The sequence below is a fragment of the Dipodomys spectabilis genome, unplaced genomic scaffold, assembly GCF_019054845.1.
Source record: "Dipodomys spectabilis isolate Male_0828 unplaced genomic scaffold, ASM1905484v1 ptg000246l, whole genome shotgun sequence".
NCBI classification, from domain to species: domain Eukaryota; kingdom Metazoa; phylum Chordata; class Mammalia; order Rodentia; family Heteromyidae; genus Dipodomys; species Dipodomys spectabilis.
The window spans coordinates 968,197-992,688 of record NW_024870923.1 but is presented as its reverse complement, the minus strand read 5'-3'; the positions used below and the strand labels follow the sequence as shown (position 1 = coordinate 992,688).

The 24,492-nt window shown below is 38.5% G+C and overlaps 1 pseudogene; it reads left to right on the top strand.

Annotated features, from left to right (window-relative positions):
• Window positions 1–22,687: 22,687 nt before the first annotated feature.
• On the top strand, window positions 22,688–22,787 carry LOC122124790 (annotated as a pseudogene).
• The last annotated feature ends 1,705 nt before the right edge of the window (window positions 22,788–24,492 follow it).

Genomic DNA, 24,492 nt, shown 5'->3' with positions numbered 1-24,492 from the left:
TGACTTATTAACTAGAGAAACCATCATGCTTTATTTGTAATTAATCACAAACCCAGGAAAAAAAAGAAAAACAACAGAAGATGCAAATGAAGAAAGCGATGCAAAAGCTCAAAATTCTTCACCTTTCTCCTCAACAGGTGAAGACAACAAAATAAGCCCAACCACCAACCTGGGAACTAATTAAGAAGCTTAGCCATTCTGCGGAGGAGATTGTTGTTTCTACAGGAAAGACTATCACTGTTGAAAATATGTTTCTTGCTATGCTTGCCATTATTGCTGTGCAGGCAGTGTCTGTTTCAGGAGAACAATATTGGACTTATGTTCCTAATCCTCCTCTTCTACATCCCGTGGGATGGGAGGGATGAGGATATAATACAAGTAATGACAAATAATAGTGACCTGCTAGGGGGTTTGGAGGACTATTCTAATTCTCATATGACTTCTCAAACAATTAATTATGAAGGAATGACAGATACCACTCCAATTTGCATAACGCTATCAGGGGAAAATCTCCCCGGGTGTTTGCCCATAAATTATAGAACTTTATTTTTAAATTGTAAAGATGCTATACAGAGGGTTACAGTTACATGAGTGAGGTAATGAGTACACTTCCTATTGAGCATTGTTACCTCCTCCATTGTTTTCCACCTACCATCCGTTCCCTCCCTACCTTCCCCGAGGTCTTTTTTTTTTTATTGTGATTAAGTGATTACATAATTTCCAGAATTTCACAGTATTATGGAATAATGATGCTCATTTAAAGTCACAGGTTCATTCTAACTTTCCTGGAGAAATTGTCTGTCACAGTCTGTAACATATAACGGTGTTCACATGTTATACACCATACATGTGATCATCAGCATGGGTTATTTAGTAGTGGTTCGACCAGATGAGTGGGAGTTCTTTGTTTCTTAAGTCCTGTTGGTTTTGTCTTATCACCTAACATTTTGGATTTAGCATCCACTTATCAGGGAGACCATGTACCGTTTGTCTCTTTGCTCTTGGCTTACCTCGCTCAACATGATTCCTTCTAGCTCCATCCATTTCCCTGCAAATGCCATTATTTTGTCATTTATAATGGCTGCATAATACTCCATTGTGTATAGATACCACAATTTTTGGATCCATTCATCCGTGGTGGGGAATCTGGGTTGTTTCCATATCCTAGCTATTGTGAATAGTGCTGCAATAAACATGGAGGTGCATGTGTCCTTGTATATTGATTCCTGTTGTTCAGGGTAGATGCCTAGAAGTGGTATGACTGGGTCATAAGGGAGGTCAATCTTTAGCTTTCTAAGGACCCTCCAGACTGCTTTCCAAAGTGGTTGTATAAGTGTACATTCCCACCAGCAATGTAATAGGGTTCCTCTTTCTCCACATCCCCTCCAGCATTTGTCGTTGGCTGATTTGTGGATGTGGGACATTGTGACTGGGGTAAGGTGGTATCTCAGGGTTGTCTTTATTTGTCTTTCCTTCACCACCAGGGATGATGAACATTTCCTCATGTGTTTCTTTGCCATTTTTATTTCTTCATTTGAGAAGTCCCTCTTTAGTTCCCTTGCCCATTTAGTAATTGGTTTGTTAGGTTTGGGAGGGATTAGTTTCTTGAGTTCCCTGTATATACAGGATATTAACCCCTTGTCTGATATATTGCTGGTAAATATTTTTTCCCAATTAGTTGGTTGTCTTTCTAGCTTGGTTGCGATAGATTTAGCTGTACAGAAGCTTTTTATTTTAAGGTAGTCCCATTTGTCGAGTCTCTCCAACTTGTTGTGACCCTGGGACTCGGTTCAGGAAGTTCCTTCCTGTGCCTATTAGTTCAAGTGTTTCTCCTACTCTGTCCTGCAGTAGTTTCAGAGATTCAGGTTTAATGTTAGGGTCTTTAATCCATTTTGAGTTGATGTTGGTGCATGGTGATAGGCTGGGGTCCACTTTTAGTTTTCTGCATGTGGCCGCCCAGTTTTCCCAGCACCAGTGGTTGAAGAGCCTGTGTTTCTTCCATTGTATATCTTTGGTTCCTTTGTCGAATATCAGCTGGCTGTAGGCCTGTGGATTTACCTCTGGATCTTCTATTCTGTTCCATTGGTCTTCGGGTCAGTTTTTGCGCCAGTACCATGCTGTCTTTGTTATTATAGCTCTGTAGTAGAGTTTGAAGTTCGGCATGGATAGCCCTCCCATATTGTCTTTATCCCCTAGAATTGTTTTGGCTATTCTAGGTCTTTTGTTGTTCCATATGAATTTTTGGACTGTTTTCTGTATTTCAGTGATGTATGTCATTGGGATTTTAATAGGAATTGCATTGAATTTGTATATTAGTTTTGGAAGTATTACCATCTTTAATATATTAAGTCGGCCTTTCCAAGAGCATGGGAGGTCTTTCCATTTCCTAGTGTCTTCTGCAATTTCTTTCTTTACCTTTTTATAGTTTTCATTAAATAGTTCTTTTACATCTTTGGTTAGGTTAATTCCTAAATATTTTATTTTTTGGGAGGTTATTGTGAATGGGGATGCTCACTTTATCTCCCTCTCTTCTTGTACATTGTCAGTGTACAGGAAGGCCACTGATTTTTGTGGGTTTATTTTGTATCCTGCTATTTTGCCGAAGTGATTGATTTCTTAGAGTTTGGGGATGGAGTTTTTTGGATCGTGAAGGTATAGTATCATGTCGTCTGCAAAAAGTGATAGTTTAACTTCTTCTTTCCTTATGCGGATCCCTTTAATGTCTTTTTCTTGCCTTATTGCCCTGGCTAAGGGTTCCAGGACTATATTGAAGAGGAGTGGAGACAGTGGGCATCCTTGCCTTGTTCCTGATTTTAGGAGAATTGGTTGTAGCTTTTCCCCATTAAATATAATATTGGCTATTGGTCTGTCATAAATGGCTTTTATTGTTTTTAGAAATGTTCCTTCTATTCCTATTTTCTCCAGAGCTTTTAGCATGAATGAATGTTGAATTTTATCAAAGGCCTTTTCTGCATCTGTGGCGATAATCATGTGATTCTTCACCTTGGCTCTGTTGATGTGTTGGATTACATTTATTGACTTACATATGTTAAACCATCCCTGAGTCTCTGGGATGAAGCCTACCTGGTCATACTGTATAGTTTTTTTATGTGTTTCTGGATTCTGTTAGCTAGAATCTTGTTAAGGATCTTTGCATCTGCGTTCATCAAGGAAACTGGCCTGTAATTCTCCTTTTTGGTTGGGTCTTTGCCTGGTTTGGGGATGAGTGTGATATTGGCTTCTTAGAATGAGTTTGGGATAGCTCCCTCCTTCTCTGTTTCTCTGAAGAGCTTGAGGAATATGGGTATTAGTTCTTGTTTAAAGGTCTTTTAGAATTCTGCTGTGAATCCATCTGGTCCTGGGCTTTTTTTTGTTGGAAGACTTTTGATAGCTTCCTGTATCTCGTTTGTAGGATATTGGCTTATTTAATTGGTTTACTTCTTCTTTGCTCAGTCTCGGCAACTTGTATTTCTCTAAAAATGCATCCATTTCTGCCAGATTTTCTTCCTTTAGAGAGTATAACTTTTGAAAGTAGTCTGTTAGAATTGTTTGGATATCTTGGGCACATTTTGTGATTTTTCCCGTGGCATCCCTAATCCTGTTAATATGGGTTTCCTCTCTTCTTTTTTTAATTAATCTTGCCAACGGGCCATCAATTTTGTTTATTGTTTCAAAGAACCAGCTTTTTGTTTGGTTTATTTTGGTTATAGTTTTCTGATTTTCTAATTGGTTAATCTCTGCTCTTAATTTGGTTATCTGGCTTCGTCTATTAACTTTAGGTTCCATTTTTTCTTCTTTTTCTAGCTGTTTTAATTGCAACATGAGATTATTTACTTGATCTGTCTCCATTCTCCTGATGTGGGCACTGAGGGCAATGAAATTGCCCCTCAGGACTGCTTTTGCTGTGTCCCACAAGTTTCTTTGTGAGGTGTTTTCATTTTCATTGAGTTGTAGGAAATGCTTTATTTCTTCTCTGATCTCTTCCGTTACCCAGCTATTGCTGAGGAGTGTGCTGTTCAATTTCAATGTATTAGAGAAATTTCTGCGATATGCTTTGTTATTGAGAGCTAGCTTGATTCCACTGTGGTCAGATAAGATACAGGGGATTATGTCGATCCCTTTGTATTTGCTTAAGTTCCTTGCATGAAATATGATAAGGTCTATTTTGGAGAAAGTTCCATGAGCTGCTGAGAAGAATGTGTACTGTGTTGTTTTAGGGTGAAATACTTGGTAGATGTCAGTTAATTCTGCTTGAAGTATGGCCTCACTTAATTCGGTAGCTTCTTTGCCAATCCTCTGGTTGGTAGACCTGTCCTTTGGTGAGAGTGGTGTGTTAAAGTCTCCTAGTATTATCGTATTGGGATCTATTTTATTCTGTAAGTTAGAGAGCATTTGTTTAACATATCTGGGTGCACCAATATTTGGGGCATATAAGTTGATGATGGTAATATCCTCCTCTTGGATTGTTCCCTGTATTAATATGTAGTGTCCATCCTTGTCTTGCTGTATTGATTTTAATGAAAAGTTTATTTTGTCAGATATCCGGATAGCTACACCTGCTTTCTTACTGGGGGCATTTGATTGGTAGATCCTTTTCCAACCCTTCACTCTTAGTTTGTTTGTATGTTTGGATGAGAGGTGGGTCTCTTGAAGGCAACAGATGGATGGGTCTTGTTTTCTGATCCAGTCCTCAGTTCGTTATCTTTTAATTGGGGAATTCAACCCATTTAGATTAAGAGAAAGTATAGAGAGATGCATTGTTGTCCCTGCCATTCTGTTTTCCTAAGTTTTTCTTCTTTCCTTTCCTCCTGTGCTTGCTCAGTTAGACTTTGAGTAATGCCTGTCTGGGGCAGGTCCCAGTTCCTGGTTGCTTTCTTCAGGTTGTGTCCCCCCTCTTAGAATTCTTTGTAATGCTGGCTTAATATTTATGTATTCATTTAGTTTTTCTTTGCTATTAAAAGTTTTTAGTTCTCTATCGAATGTGAATCCTAGCTTTGCCGGGTATATCAGTCTGAGTTGGCAGTTATTGGCTTTCAGGGCTCGTATGGTGCTTTCCCAGGCTTTTCTTGCATTCATTGCTTGTGTGGAGAGATCTGCAGTGATTCTATTTTTTTTCCCGTTGTAGTATAGCTCCTTCTTCATTTTTGCTGCATGCAGGATTGTTTCCTTATTATTCAGATCTATCATTTTTACTATAATGTGTCTAGAAGTGTTTCTCTTGGGATCTTGCTTGTTGGGTGTTCTATATGCTTCTGTTATGTAGGTAAGGTGCTCTTTTTTGAGGTGGGGAAAATTTTCACTGATTATCTTGTTGAATAGGTGTTGCATTCCCTTGCTCTGGAATTCCTCACCTTCTTCCACTCGAATTATACGAAGGTTAAATTTCTTGGCATTATCTGCTTGCTCTTGAATTTTCCTTTGGTTTAATTTGAGTGATTTTTCCATATCTGTCACTTTTTGGTCCAGTTGGTGTATTCTGTCTTCTGTATCTGACACTCTACTTTCCATTTCATTCACTCTGTTGACCGTGGCTTCTATTGTGGCTTGCATGGAGGAAATGGATCCCTTTATGGATTCAATGCTGGTTCTCATAGTACTGAGCTCAGTATGCATTTCCTCTAATTTGGCATTTATCTCACTTCTTACTGAGGGCTGTGCTGCTTCTATTTTTGCATGCATCTCTTGTTTGATATCCTGTATCTCTTTTGATAGTTCATCCTTGTGCTCTTTCAATTTCTGATCAATTTCTGGCTTTACTTCTTGAGTCATTGCCCCCAGCAACCCTTGGATGTAGCTTTTGTCTTCCATTCCTGCTGTGCTCCCACTGGGGCTCTCCCCTGCATGGCTGCTGGCTATCGAGGTTAGCTTGATTTCCTGGGTGGTGGTAAACATTGTAATTTTTCTCTGTGATTTTCGCATGGGGGTTCAGGAGACTGATCTGCAATTTTGTTGTGGTGTGTCTGTCTTCGCTTGGTTGTTGATTCTGTATTGGTAGAGAGAGTCTGTGCCTGATCTGGGTTCTGTTAGGAGCCTATTTCCAGCTGCTGTTCTGACCTACTTAGGACTCTCGGTTCTCTGCTGTAGATTGCTGGCAATTCCCGCCTTTGGAAGGGTTGAGCAGCCTAGACTGCTTGTGTTTGCTCCTATGGGTGCTTTTGGGAAGATCAGATGCTCTAGATGTGCTCTCCCAGATACTGGCTTCTGCTATGGGCTCCTGTTGTGTTTTTGTTTGTTTGTTTGTTTGGGCTGGTTGTGGGCTTGAACTCTAGGTTTGGGTGCTGTCCCTCAGCTCTTCAGCTCAAGGTTGGCACCCTACCATTTGAGCCAAAGCGCCACTTCTGACCCTTTTTGCTTTTGTCATGCTGAGGAATCAGATCCAGGGCCTCAAACATCCAAGACTATCACTCTACTGCTGAGCCACCTTATCAGCCTGAGCTCCTGCTTACTATCAGGTGCTGGCAGCCTGTGTTGCCCAATTCCCTGCCTAGAGTATATGGGTGGAGTTTTGACTGATGCCCTTGATCAATCCAATGATAAAAAAGTTCAAAAAAAGATTGATGTGGGAAATTGGCATGATGACATTAGGCTTTCATACTTATAATGAATCCTTTTTCATTCCCAAGAGGAATATACATTTAGGTAACTGCCTACAAAAATATCATGACAAAGATCAGTTTGGGGATGTATTAATTACCTCACCAATATGTTGGGAATGTGGATTTCAAAAGGCCTCTTTTTTACAACCCTATGGGGCACCAGATAGTATTTTTGATTTTTCCATTGCTAACAACAATTATGATTATGCCGCCTACTTAAAACATAATTGAGGAAAGTTTAATGGCTATGCTCCTGATAAGCACAGCGAACCCCTGAAAAGATCGCTCACTCCAGGGTGGGTGGCTTCCATTTTGGTGAGTCACACTCCCTTTCACAATAAAATGGGCATTCATCTGGATTTGTTCAGACTTTTTGCAGCAACAACCATGATTTTAATGAAAAAGCCTAAAGAAACTAAGAGTACTGCAATTGGGGTAAGAGCATGTGTGGGTTATCCTATGGGAATTTTAGCTGGAAAACTAGATAATTTAATCATTATTAATCAAGGAAAATCTTATTATATTAGCTGTAAGGATTGTATTTTTGCTAATTGTCTTACTTCTTCTCTGGAAAAAACATATTCTGTAATTTTTATTTTAAAAAGACCTTCATATGTAATGTTACGTGTAGATCTATAAAATGACAATTGGTTTAAAAATTCTGCTTTACAAATGCTGAAAATTCTGGATATTATATTGCAGCCAAAATGCTTTGTTGCGGCCTTGATTTTAAGAGTAAGTGCTTTAATAAAAATAATTAGCTCTTTAGCGATTTCTACAGCAGCCTTAGTAAATGAAGTAAACACTGCTCATTTTGTTACTGATTTAAGCAAAAAATGTTTCATTAGCCCTAGCAGAACAACAAATTATAGATAAAAAGTTAGAAATGAAAATAAATGCTCTGGAGGAAGTGGTTCTGGCTATAGGTCAGGAAGTTTAAAATTTAAAAACACAACTCTCAGTTAAATGTCATGCTAGTTTTAAATATATCTGTTTTACTGCTCTAAAATATAACTTTTCTTTTAATTGTAATACCACCAAAAATCATTTGTTAGGAGTTTGGAGAGATAAAGGTATCTCTCATGTTATGGATGCTTTACAGGACAAAATTACAGTAGTTAGTAAAGCTCATTTAGATGTAAAAAATTTACAATCTTTGGCAGCATTATTTAAGCATAACTTGGAGGCCCTCAATCCTTTGGATTGGATTCATGTAATAATTATAATTGCCATTGTCAGATCAATTCTCCCAATTCTTTTTTTTTTTTTTTAATTTAATTTTATTTTATTTGAGAACATACTGTACAGAGGGGTTACAATTACATGGGCAGGATAATGCATACATTTCTTACCAAGCATTGCAGCCTCCTCCTTTGTTTACCCTTCACCTCCCTTCCCAGCCTCCCCCCTCCCTCCCACCCAATCATACCCCCCCACCCCCCACCCCCCACCGACATTGTAAAGCTGGTTTTGACATGACATTTTGTACTTCTCATTGTTGCAATAGGTCCACCTGAATCCTTAAATGACTTGTTTGTCCCCATCTCCTCCACATGTTATACTGACATCAAATATAGTGAAAGCGGGGGTTACACTGTGGGGGAAGGACATACAAAGCAACAAAGAAATAATCTTATAAATGCGTTAGAAACACATGCATGAAAGAAACAAAAACATTAAAATATATATTTGAGGTTTTGTTTTCCTAACATCACATTATCTGACTTTTTCCGCTTGACTCATACCTATACTAGATATTGCAAATAAGGGAAACCATGGGACCTATGTTTCTTTGGGCCTGGCTTATTTCACTTAATATAATTTTTTCCAAGCCTTTCCATTTCCTAACAAATGGGGAAATGTCATTCTTTCTGATGGAGGCATAGAATTCCATTGTGTATATATACCACATCTTCTTGATCCATTCATCTACTGAGGGGCATCTGGGTTGGTTCCATGTCTTAGCTATGGTAAATAATGCTGCAATAAACATAGTTGTGCTGGTAGCTTTAGTGTGGCCTTGTGTCTCATATCTAAAATATACTTGGAACTCAAAAAATTAAACCCCCCAACAACAAATCCTCAAAGAAACAACTGCCCAATAAGTAAGTGGGCGAAAGACTTAAAGAGAAGCTTCTCTGAAGAAGAAAGAAGGATGGCCAATAGACACATGAAGAAATGTTCAACATCCCTAGCCATAAAAGAAATGCAAATCAAAACAACATTGAGATATCACCTCACTCCAGTTAGAACAGCAAAAATCAAGAACTCTAACAACAACAGATGCTGGAGGGGATGTGGACAGAAAGCAACCTTACTTCATTGTTGGTGGGAATGTAAACTTGTTCAACCACTTTGAAAAGCAGTATGGAGGTTCCTCAAAAGACTCCACATAGAGCTCCCCAATGACCCAGCAATCCCACTTTTGGGCATTTACCCAAATGATCACAAACAAGGCCACACTAATTCTCCCAATTCTTATTCTTATATTTCCAGTCATTTTCCAGATGATCTTTAGATTTGTCTCTTCTGTGTACTGAGATATTCATGAGCTTCAATTAAAAAATAGAAAAAAGGAAGAAAAGCCATGACACCTCCTGCTGAATCTGCGTGAGAGATCGAACCAGATAAAGCATAAGCTTCATGGAAGCATGCCTGCAGGAAGAGGGTGTTGGTTCAAGGCTTCCTTGGACCACTTGGCTGCACCTTTATTTCCTCTACCTTTATTCTAACTATATTCTTCTTGGCTGTATATTTGTTGCCTTTATTCTCATTTTGGCTATTTTTCTATTGATCCACAAACAGAGCATGTGAAGCCGCTTTCCCTCGTGCCTGTCCTTGCTCCTCTCTGCTCTCTCTTTCTACCTCCACTCCTCTCGCAGGCCGCCTCACACCCTCTGCTTATGCGCACCTGCCCCTGCAAGACCCTGGCCACTGCTGCCTCCACAATGAGGCCCCTGGGCCTGGCCTCCTCCTCCCCTCTGCCCAGTCCCCTCTTCCCCTTGGCTCTGCCCCCTACCCTTGCCCAAAAGAGCAGCCCTTACTGGGCCCTAAGGTTTCCAGGCCATGGGAATTACAGCCTCACCTCAGCTCAGTACTCCCCGCCAACTCTAGCACTTGCTCAGGGGATCGAATTTCCCCTCAGCCCCACTACTAGAGGTGACTCTCCTCCAAGCCTCTCCACTCCACATATCAAGAACGTGCACAGTGACTGAGTGAGAGAGAGAGAAAGAGAGACAGAGAGAGAGTCTGAGAGACTGAGAGACTGAGATACTGAGAGAGACTCAGACTCAAGGACTCAGAACATAGCACCCTTTGGGAAGACTCAGCACACAGCATACTTCAAAAAACAGCAAAAAGTACCCTGAGTAAAAGACTCAGCACAATGTGCCCTTTGAAGGACTTAGCATATAGTAGCCTTTGGGATGATTCAGCACACAGCATCCTTTGAAGGAGGGAGTCCATAGCACGCCGTGTATAGGACTCAGTGCATGGCACGCTTTGAAAAACTCAGCACGTAGCACTCTTTCCTAGGACTCAGCACATAGCACCCTGTGTTAAGACTCCATACACACCACATTTTGAAGGGCTGAGTATGTAGCACCCTGTGTAAAACACTCAGTGCACAGCACCCTTTGAAAAATTCAGCACATAGCATAGTTTTGAAGGACTCAGCACATACCACCTTGTGGAAGAACTCAGCACAGAGCACCATTTGAAAGACAGTACAGAGCAAACAGTCTACAGGGCTCGGCAGACAGCACTCTCCTCATCCCTCTCTTCTCAAGGATGCAGCATATTGCATCCATTGGGATAACTCAGCACACAGCCTTCTTTATTGGAGGCTTGTTTTTCTTTTGAAAACAATTTATTCTTTGTGATAAGCATAACATGGCCCTCTTCCCTGGCCACCAATAGGCCATTAGATGCCCCTTGAATTTGGGCCACCTCCCGACAGCCTTTGCCCTACCCGACCCGCCGTTTACTATTCCAATGACCCACAACATATATCTGACACATAGTTGGAGAATTCATCATTCCTTGGGGCAACACCCTCCATTGGAAGCACTGATGAGGGGTTTGATGATTTATTTGTTGTAAAGAAAAGGCAAATTTTTTTACAATCTTTTACATGTACAGGAATGGTAAAAAAAAAAAAAAAGCAATCTTGTAAATCTATTACTATTATTGGCCAATTTATAGAAAGCATGGCAGGCGACGGTATACCAGGTTGTAAAGCCCCCATAGGGTACATGGATGCCTTACCTCCTCGTAAATCAGTCCCCAATCTTCATTTCCCTGACTTCTTTTTAATAACAAATATTGGAGAATTCCATGGTGACATAGACGGCTCAATATGTCCTTTGGTTAACTGTTCTTCAACTAATTGATGAGCTGTTTCTAATTTTTATTTAGATAAAGGACATTGTTCAATCCAAAGAAGTTCCTCAAATTTCCATAATATCTTTATGGACTCCATCTAAAAATGTTAAAATTGAATATGAGCTCCCCATTGTTCCAGTACATCTCTACCAATTATGTTAACTGGAACTTCCATAATATAAGTTTTAAGGACAGCTGTCTGTCCGTCTTCTGAGTTTATAGTAACATACGACACTGTTTGTCCTATAAAATTTACAGGAGTATTGCTAACTCCTTTAATATTACAGGGGATTATTTTATATAATAAATGATTAGGCCATTCATGAGTTTTAAAAATTCTAATATCTGAGCCAGTATCTATTAGTCCTGTCAATATCTTTTCCTGAATATTAATCTTAATCTTAGGATGCATTTTAGTAATATGAGTAGTCCAAAACACATTTTGTTTGTTAGTACTTCCAAATCTCCCAATGTGGAGTGTAAATGACTTTCCAATAGATATATATGATAATAACAAGATTTGAGCAATTCATTCTCCCTTTTTAAAGGAAATATGTGCAGCAGCTGACATTAACAATTTTATTTCCCCAATATAGTCAGCATCAATAATTCCTAAATATACTAAAACTCCTTTTGCATTAAGACTGGATCTATCGGTCAATAGGCCAAATGTTCCTTCAGGTAAAGGCCCATGAATTCCAGTAGGATTTTTTTGTGGCTTATCACCTCCTTTCAAAATAAAATCTTTTAAGGCTGGTATGTCTACTGCGGTGCTGTGGGCTGTGGCAGGAACAAGGGAAAAGATGGTTGGCTGCCCTTGATTATTAATCCTGGGCCCCGGGGCTGTCCCGATGGAGACTTTCCCTGCATAGGGTAAGCATCTTTTATAGGAATTCCTTTATTGTCTATTTTTGATCAAAACTCCCTTGCCCAGTGCTTCCCTTTTTTACATTTAGGGAAAATTCCCGGTCCTCTCTTGTTAACGTCAGTAGCCTTTTTGACCATATCCAATACACTTTAGATTAGAGGGTTTTGTTTGCCAAGCATGCCAGGTTAGTGGTCATAGATTCAGCAAATACCTGCATACGCCTGGATTCAGATGTAATGTCTTTGCAGTCCCTGAAATAAGTATTCACATCCCCAGATTCTTTAATACGCAATAGGGCCCGTCTACCTCATTAGCATTCTCATAAGCCAACATGTGCAGCAGTTGTTGCCCTGCAGCCTCTACCACAACAGTACATTCCAAGGTCAATTTCAATCGTGATAAAAATTCAACATAGGGTTTATTAGGTTTTTGAATTTCTTTAGTCCAAGAGCCATAATGCTCTCCTACTGGTCGAATCCTTTACCATGCCTCAATACCTATGTCTCTTAACTCCTCATGGATCTCTTCAGGAGAGTTCACTTACATATGAGCATCCGCATATTGTTCTGTTCCACTTAACATGGGAAAGGTTATGATCTGCAGGTGTGGATTACTGCTCTGTGCATTTTGTTTAGCCCTTTTTGTACATAACTCAGTAAACCACATTTGCCATTGTAGTTGTTTCGGTTTCTTAAGCAAGGCTCTACAAAGCATCTTCCAATCCTCGGGAGCAAAATTATTGTAATGTCGGGCAAGCCCAATAAGCAATTCCTTAACATAATGAGACTGAGGACTGTTAGGTTTTTAAAAAGAGGAAGCCGAGTAAGAACAGCACCACGAACGTGGTATTCAGGTAAGGGGTAGTTTTATTCAGTAGACCTGCTGGGACCAGGCAAGGTTGGAACTCCACACGGCTGGGAAAGGCCTAGGAAAGAGAGAGCTGGGAAAGAGAGAGGAAAGAGAAGAGAGAGAGCTAGAAAAGAGCAGCAAGAGATCAGAGAGAGCTAGAAAACAACAGTGAGAGAGCAGAGAGAGAGAGAGGGCAGATTGCTAGAAAAGAACAGTGAGAGAGCTAGAAAAGAGCAGAGAGCAGAGAGAGCTAGAAAACAGCAGCGAGAGAGCACCTCTGGGTCTGGGCTAGGCATTATCTAGGGTATGGGCGGAGAAAGGTGTGGCAACATCAAATTCAGATGTGACCTCAGCGGATCAGATGTGACCTCTTTCAGGTGTCTCAGTTGCCTAGGTAACGCAGGTACTGGGTGGAGACTTTACTGCGAGGAGGGTGGAGTCTGCTCACCATCCTGGAGCGGACCTTATATTCCAGCCTTTTAATAATCATAAAATAGGGCATGGATTCTCTCTGGCTACTTCCTGCTGACAAGGGGGCATTGACAATATGGGTAAAAGGCTGGAATTTGGTCCCCTCCCAGAGAAAGCAGTGAGCAGCAGTGGTAACTTGGTGGCATGAGTCCTTAGATGAAGTCTGGAGAAGTCTGATGAGCATTGAGGGGCTGGAAAAAAAATACTCCAGAGCAAATATATGGCAAGAGGAAGGAGTTGGGGCTGAAAATGTAGAAATGTCCCTAGATACTTCTGACATCTGGCGACTAGGTAGAGAAGTCAGGTGACAAAGGCAAGTATATAAATTCCTGTTTAGTTAATAGGTAGACAGGTATAGACATTGGATGGGCAGTCTTCTTACTTTCACTGACCTCTCTGCTCTGGTTAATTTTGAAAGGGCAGGCACAAAGTAGCTGATGTGACATCTCCTCTTACTCCTCTCCATGTTCCCTTGTTCCCCAGACTGGCTGAGACTAGGTGCTCATTGCTGGGATGGCTTGCCCCAGTTGGTATTCAAGGAGGCTTGAACACAAGGCCTGGGCACGGTCCCTGAGCATTTCTGCTCAAGGCTAGTGCTCTACCACTTTGAGTTACAATAGCACTTCCAGTGTTTGGCTGCTTAGAGATAAGAGTCTTGATCCATGCTTCCAGCCGGGCTCTTTGCAGGTTAGTTGGGAGATGGAGTCTTAGGGATTTTTCAGCCTGGGCTGACTTTGAACTGCAATCTAAGCCACAAAAGCCCTTTATTATATTCAATTAAAGCAACAAAGAGATCAAGTAGAATAAGTAGAACTTACCTGGTTCTTATCAGGAATTGACAGACAAATATTCTGAAATGACAAACTCATTAGATGTGATGAGAATTTCAGCACAGATATGCCCAGTATTTTAGAACCATGTAGTCAGTAGAATTCATAACACAAAACAAAAAGGCTTATCAAGAATTGCCAACAAATATTCTGAAATTACAAAACTCATTAGATGTGATGAGAATTTTAGCACAGGTAAGCCCAGTATTTTAGAACCATGTAGTCAGTAGAATACTCAACACAAAACAAAAAAAGGCAAAACTCAAAACCTAAAATTTTAACAACAATGTTTAGACATCTTTGCTAACAAAGTACATCACATGGTTGGGCCTCAGATACCAGGGCCTGTGAAAAGAGCAACTTGTTAGCAAGGCACCTTAGAATAGATGGATGGAGTAGTAAGTTTGGTGGAAGGTTAAGGGCCAGATAGCGCCAAAGCCTTAAGTCACCATGTGGCCAAGATGGTGAACTAAAGATGGTGAATTTCTGAAAAAAAATGCAAAGACACCCTGAACAAATAGACCAAGACTACAATTGGCTAGCCTTTGAAAGAGAACCTAGAGGGGGTCCTTGGGACCCAGCCTGCGTCACATTCTTCAGGGCACAAGCCAAAATGTAGAAAAAAGACAGGGAGAGATAGGGAAAGTTGGACATGAATGGCAGAGAGAGAACAAAGAGAGTCCGAAAGTAAACAGACTTCTGACCATTTACCATTGCAGTAGCAAAAACTGTCTACATCTGAGAATGGCATAAAAATGAGGCACTTTGGCTTTCCAGGGAGTGCAGGAGACATTTCAAAGGGGTTTCACAGCTCAGACGTGATTCGCAGCACCCCATTAAATGAGTAGAAGAGTCAGTCTGGTGAGTGAAGGAGAGCTGACCAGGCAGAAGCGGCGTCCCAACATTCCCCAGAGCCCTCTAGAGAGAGCAACAGAGAACCATAGAGTAGCTTCACTCACCGGAGTAGAGAAGTGGTGTGGACATGGATTATGAAGGCCAGCAATGGTATCGATGAGCTCTGTCTGCAGCAGACAGTTGGTTTCACAAAAGGCCATCAGAATTGTGGGTGTTCCTCAGAGCAAAAAGGGAAAAAACAAACAGAACAAGAAAAAAGAAGAAAAAAAAAAAACAGAGAAATCCCAGCTATCCTGACTTTAAGCCCTTTATCCGAGTCATGGCACCATTTATGTTAGGTTTTAAAAAGAGGTAGCTGAGTAAGAACAGCACCACACACGTGGTATTCAGGTAAGTGGTAGGTTTATTCAGTAAACCTGCTGGGATCAGGCAAGTTTGGCACTCCACGCGGCTGGGAAAGGCCTAGGAAAGAGCGAGCTGAGAAAGAGAGAGGAAAGAAAGAGAGGAAAGATAGAGAAGAGAGAGAATTAGAAAAGAACTGGGAGAGAACAGAGAGCTAGAAAAGAGCTAAGAGAGAGCAGAGAGTTAGAAAAGAGCAGCAAGAGAGCAGAGAGAGCTAGAAAAGAACAGTGAGAAAGCAGTGAATGAGAGCAGAGAGCTTGAAAAGAATAGTGAGAGAGCTAGAAAAGAGCAGAGAGCAGAGAGAGCTAGAAAAGAGCAGCAAGAGAGCACCTCTGGGCCTGGGTTAGGCCTTATCTAGGGTATGGGCAGAGAAAGGTGTGGCCACATCAAATTCAGATGTGACCTCAGCGGATGCAGATGTGACTTCTTCCAGGTGTCCCAGTTGCCTAGGTAACGCAGGTACTGGGTGGAGACTTTGCTGCGAGGAGTGTGGAGTCTGTTGGCCATCCTGGAGTGGACCTTACATGGACCATACAACATCACTGCCTTCTTAAGTTTACCAATATCATCAACAGCAGCACCTTAATATCTAGCTGCTTGAGATATACCATTCATAGGGGGTGGTTGAATTACAGGATAAGAAAAATAGGCATTTCATCATCAAAGTCACTGTCTGAGCCCTCTGTTTTGTGAGGGAATGATGCTGTAAAAATTGCATTGGCCAGTGAACGAGCCGAAGTCTGCTGTACTTTCACTTTCTCAGGTTCTCCTTTCACTCTGCTAATTTCCAACCCCATATGTTGAAATTTTGATAATATTAATTCCATTTGCTCAGACATTTTGTTTACACTTTCAGTTTGTTCCTTTTCAGCCTTTTTTACCTCTTGTTTTTTCTCTGTTAATTATAATGCATCCTTATTTATTGAGTCCTTAACCTCAATTGTAAATCTACAATAGAAGGGGTGGCCTCTTTCTTTAACTCTGCTACTAATCTTTCCTCATTCAAAGCTTTAAAAAAGGTATGTAAAATAGCCCAAATGGACCAAAATCTAATAGAAATCTTTTCCCCTTCTCAAACAGCTCTTTCTACCTTATTCTTTACTAGTTTCCAATTATCAACATCTAATGTTCCTTCATCGGGGAACCAAGGATTCCATTCCCTAACTACATTAATACACATTTCTATGTCAGAAGAAGAAATATTTAGACCATAAGCAGCAAGTAAATGTTTAAGCATAGGTAAGTATGGAGTAGATTTAACTTGTCCCATCACCCTGTAATTAAAAGTACTTACCTGAATATCCCTTCCTGAATTCAACAATGAAGGGTCCCTGTTTGGGTGCCAATTGTAACATCTAGTGCCTTGGGGTCCCTGGGTAAGGGTAACGAAATCACCAGGACACAGGGGATGCAGAGTGCAAACAGAAATTGCCACTGTGTGCTGTGCTTTATTGTTAGTGGGTATTTAAAGACAAGCAAGCATGATCTTTGCCAAGATTTGGTCAGAAGACATTGACACAAAAATTTCAACAGATACATTTTTACTTGACCTATGAGACAATGCCTTGGTATATTATTATTTTTGGGGGGTCTGGTCATGGGGCCTTAACTCTGGGCCTGGGTGCTGTCTCTCAGCTCTTCAGCTCAAGGCCAGAGCTCTACCACTTGAGCGACATCACCACTTCTGGCTTTTTTCTTTTTGCTTATGTGGTGCTAAGGAATCGAACTCAGGGCCTCATGCATGCAAGGCAGGCGCTCTACCACTGAGCCACCTTCTCAGCCCTGTCTTGGTATATTATTTATCTAAACTATTTTAGAGCAAGCTCAAACCACTTCTCCAATCTCAGGAAAACGCTTGACCAGCTGTTCAACTATGCTTAAGCAAGCAGAAGAGCTACTTCCTCAGCTCCCAGGAGTCTGTGCATGTGTTTTGAGATAGGGAGAGAGAACATTCTTCCTCTCTAGCCCGGCATACCAAGAGCTTTCCTAATACTTAAACACAGTCCTCAGATAATCCTGATGCCGGAGCCTGCATCATTCTGCCCCTTCAACATAGAACCTGAGATTTCACAGGCTTTGAACTGTAATCTTCCAAGCTTAGCATCCTGATTATCTATGATAGTTAAAAAGTATAAATATAAATAATATTTGCAAGAATACCAGTGGAGGAAAAATGATGCAATCCAGTTTATAGTAGTGGCCTTTCCAGAACAGGGAGGGCATCACATTAGCAGAGGTGCAGTGTATTTTCACAATGGAGATAAGCTATTCTTGATGTGAATTAAGGGAATTTTGAGGTGTACCCTACAAGTTGGAAACTGGTGGGCTAGGATGACTTTATGGCATATATCTTGTAATTGATGGTCATGAAATAATAGCTTAATCAGATAAACAACTGCTTACTCTTGAAGAATTAATTATAACATGCTTCATAGTTTTATCCCCTATCAGAATGTGGCTCTTTTCTGTTCACTTCTCAGTCTGTAACACCCCATTGGAAAATGAATCTATTGCAAATTACATAACATGCAAACAGGTATATTTTGAATCTCTCAGGTATGGAATGTTCAGAATTTTAAAATGAGTAGTTTTTAGTCATAGGAATTTTGAAGAACACATACATTCTGTCCTCTTAACAACTTATTTACTTTTAAAAATTATGGGTTTCCATAGAATTAAACTGTTTTCTGTGTTAGTATAAGAAAGTAGTAAATTTATTCTATTTTCAAAATATTGGCAAGTATATTGTGAAAAATTGTGTAGTTGGATATCATTCAAGTTTTTGACCCTCTGATAAAGAAGAGGTAATTAGTTCAAATTAGATGCCAAATAATATTGATTTTTAAAAAGTTACTTCATAAAGAATAATATTTACTATACCAAAACAGTGAAATTTTATTTCATCAGTTTATTTTTTAAATTTAATTTTAATGTGAAAGTGATGTGCACTGGGGTTACAGCCATTGTAAGGTACTGAATACATAACTTTTCAAACTTGCTATCCCCTCTCTCATTTTTCTCACAAAAGTTGTAATGTACATTTCCAACTTATTGTCTTGTGTGAATTGCTATTGCATTGGTTTGCTCTTTGTCCTTTGCCTCGCCATTTTTTTTGTTCCTGTTCCCTTCCCTAATTAAAGTAAATGTATACACAATACACAGGGTACCAAATTGAAACACAGCAGGGGATAAACCATAGGGGAAAATCTCAAAGACAATAGAAATCACATAGTGCATCAAAAACAACAACCACAAATTAATATCTCTCTTTCCATATCTTGGAGTTCATTTTGCTCATCATCAGCTTATATGGACATATATACACATAACAAAGCCACTGGAAAACAGTAGTTTCATGGACACTATATCATGAAAACAACATGTTAACTGTTTTTGATGGTAAAGGTGGAATTAGGATTGTTGAATGCGCGATTCTGATAAAGGAATTTCAAAAAGTTTTAAAATTTATGACAGGTAAATTTTAATTGTTCAAACTTTTTAACAACTTTGCCTATTAAGAACATTTAAAATTGTCTGGGAAAATAGGCTTTCATGCAAAGAAATCCGTGGAGACTTAGCTGAGAGGGAGCAATGTGGGTGAATATGGCTCATTTTCACACTAAACGAACAAGCCTCACAAACCTTGCTGTAAATCCTGTAGGTTCCCTTGAGAATTGTCCTTACCCAGGAAATATATTCTCACTGTGTGAAAACAAGGTTGTAGTGGAATTTAAATTCAAAGTTCTTAAAAAAAAAGACATCAAAATTTGTGAATTGACATTTAATTACCAAACAGTAATTCTCTCAAAAAGAAGGAAAGATGTAATTCAAAATCACTTGACTTTATTAAAAGTATGAGAAAAGAGTAGTGAAGAAAGATGAGAAAAATCATAGAGGACTGTTATCTCTCCAGTGGTGTAATGGGTTCTTGATTTTGTTTCTTCCGTTCTATCTTCATCAGCTATGAAGTGTGGCTCAGGACGGGAGTAACCAGTTCAGAAAAGAATACTCACAGAATGGGGGCTGGTAAAGTGGCTCAGTGGTAGAGCGCTTGCCTTGCATGCCTGAGGCCCTGGGTTCAATTCCTCAGCATCACATAATCAAAAAGAAAAAAGCCGGAAGTGGAGCTGTGGCTCAAATGGTAGAGCGCTAGCCTTGAGCTGAAAAGCTGAGGGACCGCGCCCAGGCCCAGAGTTCAGGACCCACGACTGCCCCCCCCCCAAAAAAAAGAATACTCACAGAAGAAAATATTTGCAGTCGATATAGGTGATTTATAACCTTTGACAATCTATTCAAATCTGTTCAAAATTCTCCCCTACCCCAAACTGCCCTCTTTGGACAGCTTTGTTTGTTTTCCCATGACTGCCCTTCATTAACTGCTTAAAATTTTGTGAGCTCATATCCATACTTTCTAGAGATTGCTGTTTGGTTGTGATTTTTGTGTGTTTTTGTTTGTAGTTGTGGTTTTAACTGAATTTCAAAAGGTTGCGCAAGTTGGTTGCAATTAAATATGTCCACCTAATTGTCCAATGCTCCTAGCACTCCTTCTATCATTCTCAACCAGCCCTTTCTCCAAGATTTATTTCAGATTACCACTTCCTTTGTTACATGTGTACATTGAGTATTCTAGCTTTACTTGCCCCTTGTTCCATTTTTCATTCATTTTATGTCTTTACTATTATTCCTTTCTGGTTTCAACTTCCTGATAGTCATTCTGTTAAACTGTCAGTTAATAGTTTGAAAGGTTTATATACATTCCATGGAGTTTCAATCTTGCATATACTTGAACTGATGTCAGCTTATATTTCCATAATTCATTCATCTGCAATAACAATTTGTAAGACTGGAGACGTGAAGCACCTGATTTTATTCTCATCTTTTTGGAAGATTAATCTTTAGTCAACAAGAAAGTTTAAAAATCTCTTAGAATTTATAGCTAACTACCAGTTTTTATAAATGGCTTTGTACATTGGTGTGTGATTATTTTATTTTACATGGGATGATATTTTCTACTACCTATAAGTTTTGGACAAAGAAGAAAATTAAATTTATTACTGTAGAGGAATATGATAGAAATAGAAGACAAATTTTATGTTTGTCACATCTCTGATCAGTACCCATAATCAAGACTTAAAGTCATATGTCTTACTATGTTAGACAGATAGGGAAAATATGATAAGGCAACACATGATAAGGCAACTATTAGTAACTTTTTAAAATGTACATTCTTATGTAATGAAATTTACTTTATTAGCTAATATTTGGGTTTGAATTATGGGAGGCTGATCTATTTAACACATTTCTGGAAGGCACCTACTGAACAACTCAAATGGTGGGAAATACTATTTCTACACTTTAATGAATGGTTGAACTTATTTGGTATTAGTGCTGGGTAAATAAATCAACTCTATTGTAACTTGATTCCTACACTTGAAAAACTTTTAATGCCACTATCATCTACTTGTCAAGTGTTATTTTGGTGAATATGATTTTAAAAAGTTTATTTGAAAAGTTATATACTTTCAAGAGATTAAATGTAGGTTATCATTGGTTTGAGAATGACAACATTTTTATACTACAGAACCAAGTTTTACTGAAGTACCAGTGTTTTGAAGTACTAAGGGTCTTCTCAATTAATGTTTTTCAAAATTATATTTGACCTCTAAGTCAAGTTTTCCTAGCATTGGTAGAACAATTATGGATCTATCATTCCAGGAATTAGTTTTTGGCCTACTTATGCTGGACTGAAATCTTTCATTCATCATTAGGAGAGTGGTATTAAAAATAATCTTGTGACATTTGTGATTTTGTTTACTCATATGGGCTGGTCATCTGTAAATTGAAAGTTTGAACTACAGTATTTTCTCTCATATTTTGTGATCTCATCTTTCATTTTAAGTTGCCTTACATTTCACAATTGCTTACTGCTAATTCCTGCAAGGAATTGGGGCACTGAAATATTATAGGAAGTGAGAAATTGAGATGGGTCTTCAATTACTTTCTCTTAGCATGTTGCATGGGCCAAGGTGAGAAGGTTTGCCCATGGTATCTGATGATGCAGATAACTGGGACCTGATATCCTCAGACCCGTGGGTACTTCAGAAGAATAATAGCTTTTAGGCATCATATCAGCAAAATTTGGGTATAATCAGTAAGAATGCTTCAGAAATGTGGAGAAAAACACTTTAGGACTAGCGAATTAACACAATATACACAGCAGCAGTGTAAAATCTCTTCTAGATTAGAGGAAAACAATACTGTTTTTTTTTACTATGTGAATTCAGAAGACCACGAACACTTAGAAGATATCACAAGTTTATACCGAAGACATTGCATTGATACTTTTTATATTCTAATATATATTCTAAACCTAATTATTCATGTTCCAATCTATTTATGGGAATAAATTTCAATTTATTTGTCAAATTATCAATCAATTCTAGTAAGATTCACTGTGTGAAATTTAAGATCAATACATATAAATATAAAATATATAAGTATATATAATTTGAGAAATTGTTATTCATTGTTCTGTTGTGCTTAGGGTATCAAAGGCAACTCTGCTTTAAAGTATTATTCCATTATCTCTACCTCAGTTTTCGGTAGAGTTAGACCTAAAACTTTACCATTTGTAAATTTACAGCATGGAGGCAAGAGGAAACACTTTGATTAAAACATTACCAATTTAAGGCCTAATATCGAGGAGAAACATATGGACTTCTCCAGGAGGTATGGAAATATTTGGTGATAGAAAGTCAGTAGTGTAAGTTCCTGCCTGGTTGGATAGTAGACAGGCCAGGATATTAGGTAAACATGCATATGAACAATTTTTTCATGTTCTTGGCTTTAGCTACTTTTGAAATGAAAGGTATAATAAACAATTATATTTTGATAAAATATCTTCTATTCTGAACAATTCCATCTGCAGTGTTCATCTCTCTATGAACCCTTGTAACTAAGATTAGTTTTGTTCCAGTAAGACAATCTATGCTGTCAGGGTAAGATATTCTGGTTGGTCTGTGAAGGGTAAGGAAAACATTTGTACCACTGAGACCTCATTTAGGAAATTTTAAGCTGCAGAAGTTTAGAAGTAGCTCTTAGCCATGGCTTACTTTGAGTCCATTAGCTCCACAAAGCTAACTCAGTTGATAAATAAGTACTTGAAAAGCCATCACCTTTGGACTTAGCTATAAAGGCTTCAAAATATGATCAAATTTAAAATGAAAATGACAAAATAGTCATTGACAAAAAATTGCAAATGTGAGCAATCGAACAAACAATATAAGTTTTTTCCACTATACCCAGAAATTTAGAGAAATAAGATCAATAGCATATTTAGGAACAATAAAGGTTCCTCGTTACAAATAGGCAACCAAGGATATATGCCTGTATAAAGATTACATCATTAACTACTTAAATTAAGAGGATACTCCATGCTTCAGCAGCAGGTCTACACAAATTACAACAATACAGTGATTAACATGGCACTTGCACAAGGATGGTATGAAAATTTGTGAAGTATTCCATATTTTTCATTCTTCAAATGCAAGAAATGAAAAAAGTTATTAAAAAGTTGATTACAAAAATACAAGTGTAACAAAACCTGTAATTCATAGAATTAAAGGTTAGTTTGACATCCGTGTATTAAATCATCACCTTCTAAAGGCCCTTACATAGCATAACATTTACAAAACATGAAATTAGATAACATTATCTTTTTATCCCAAAGAAATAAAATAATATAAGGACCTCAGAAAAAAGGAATCTTAAACTTTTTCTATATAAAATGTAATCTGAAAGCACACATTTATTAATGAACCTATATATTATAAAATAATATAGACTGCAAAGTATTATATCTATAAGACAATGAAATAGATTATGAACTTTATAGAAACATAGATACTTTTTACAGACAAGCACCAGGAATATCTTTAATTTCTATACCATTCATTTCAACAGATAAGATAAAATTAAAAAAATCACAAATTCTGCAGAAATAATTATAGATGCATACAAACAACTCTTGAATACATTTTGACGCCAAAGTCAGGTAATTCACGTGGAAGAATACCATGGAATCCATAAATTTTTAAATTAAGATATTGCTGTTGTTTTGTATTAAGAAAATATTTTGTAGGGCCACAAAGGATGGACTGGCAATTTTGAAATTTAAGAAACTTAACCAAACCATTACTACATAGGAGTACAATTTGTACAACCTTCCACTACTTCAAAGAGGTAGTGATACATACTTATCCTTTTGGCAATATCAGATGAGGTTTCCTCCAAGTTGTTTCTCAGACCCAGTTTGATATCATGATTCAACAGAAGGAGGTACAGCATATCTTTGCTATTTCAATTCCCAGCAACAAATTCAAGGGGGTCAAGAGGCCTTTAGTTTGGGGATTGGTATCTGCATCATGATGAAGTAGGAAAGAATCCATTCTGGTATTATTCCACATATAAGCACTGTGCAGGGGTGCCAAGCCATTCAGAATTATAGCATGAATATCTGCCTTGAGCTACCAACTCATGGACAATGTCTAAATGTCCACTCTAGGCTTCCTGATGAAAAGGTGTATACTTACCTCATCTCTAGTATTCATATGAGTGGCCTTTTTGGAAAGTAGTCTCGGTACTGTAGTAAGCCGATTAATTTTGGCATCCCAAAGAAGAAATTTGCATGGATTCTTCTCCATTATTTTCTTGCAATTGATACCTTCCTCACGTTTTCATCTTGTTCCTTGTCTTCATCAGAATTGCCTAACCAGAGACTTTGAGTACCAGTGGAAATGAAGTGTCCATGTATTTCCCCAATAGTTCACGTTGGTTGAACTGGTCAGCAAAATCCGGTGAATTTTCTGCATATGTTTTTCCACCATGATTTATTTTCTCTTTTTCCATTTTTACTATTTTAAATTATTCTAACTGGAGAGTAGTGAATTGATAGAGAGCAGAGGAAAGATTTTCCTCCGTATTCAAATGCACAGACTGAAAATGAGGACGAGTGCTGTCTTCATATGCAGCTTATTCTAGGAATGAAAAAATAGGAAACAATGCCTTCTATGTAAATGATTTGGGAAATACCAAGATATAGTGTAAGAGAACTTACTATTCAATATATGAACTTTAAGAGCTTTCTAATAGATCCATTATTTACTGGTAACCAACATTAGAAAAAAAATGTATAGTGCAATAGTAAAATAGAAGTCCTTTGTATGATTACCTAAATTCT